Raw genomic sequence first — 1,058 nt, forward strand, 5'->3', positions numbered from 1 at the left:
ATAAATGCTGGCTTTGATTTTCTGGGCTGTTCTCCTGGGCCTTGAGTGCCACCCTGTCATTATTCTGCTCGCAGGCAGGATTCAGTGGCAGTGAACTGATAGTTGTGCTGCCCCCTCCCCTCTCTCCCCCTCTTGGGTCCCCCTTTCCAGACACCAGAGTGCTGCCCATCTGTGGGAACAGGGATGGGCAGAGCTCCCTTGCTTTTGAAGAAGAATTCAAATGGACACTGGGCACGGTGGTGACCAGTTAATTCTGAGAAGTCGGGGGCTTCAGAGTCATGCAATTCCCACAGCTGGGAAAGCCCTGCTGTGAGAAGACCTGCAAACAGCTGGACTTTCTCCCCCTGAGACGTGAGGCCTGTGAGGGGCTTTTCTGTCAAGACCGCCCGACACGAGCGTTCTTCAGCAGACAAGAAGGATGTGCAGTTCCAGACTGTCCCCTCTGCAGCTCTCCCACCCCAGAAGAAAGGGGGCAGATGCCAGGCGTAGCTGGGGGAGCCCACATGGCAGGATTCTGCCCAGCCAAGCAGAAAATCCTCACCCACAAATGCTTCAGATCAGGCTGCAAGAAGGACGAGATGATGCAGCTGGTTGGGGGCCAATGTCACCAGAACTTGGGTCTTTGACGCTGGCATCCTCTGCAGCACGACTTGGCCACTCGGCCCATCTCACAAGCAGGATGTGCAGCTGTGAGGAGGTCCCTGCAATCCAAGAAGAGTTCTCCCAGCTGCAGATGTCTACAAAACGGGTGCCAAGCAAAAAGTTGATGTCTACCTGGATCTAAAAGTGCCCCAAGCATGTCTATTGCTGCCAGTCTTCAGCTTTTACAAATCCACGGTACGATTTTGATAGTACTTTTGCACATTTTCCAATTAAACAAAAGAAGAATCCTGCAGCCGAGGCCAATGGGAAAGGATCACTCGGGGGATGAGTAAAACACATGCTTAGGAGCAAGAGTGCCTCTGAGCATGCCTCAGCCTCAGCTCTGCTTGCTGATTTAATTCAGCTCTGTGTCAGAGAGTGTGAAGGCTGATAATTCTTCTCCATGTTGCTCTTCC

The 1,058-nt window shown here is 52.7% G+C and overlaps 1 pseudogene; it reads left to right on the top strand.

Moving 5' to 3' along the window:
* The first annotated feature begins 278 nt into the window (after positions 1-278).
* Positions 279-767, top strand: LOC148216211 (AN1-type zinc finger protein 2A pseudogene; annotated as a pseudogene).
* The last annotated feature ends 291 nt before the right edge of the window (positions 768-1,058 follow it).

Source organism: Python bivittatus, unplaced genomic scaffold (assembly GCF_059951505.1).
Source record: "Python bivittatus isolate LINGU-HERP-01145 unplaced genomic scaffold, Pbiv_v1 ctg000240_np1212, whole genome shotgun sequence".
Classification (NCBI taxonomy): domain Eukaryota; kingdom Metazoa; phylum Chordata; class Lepidosauria; order Squamata; family Pythonidae; genus Python; species Python bivittatus.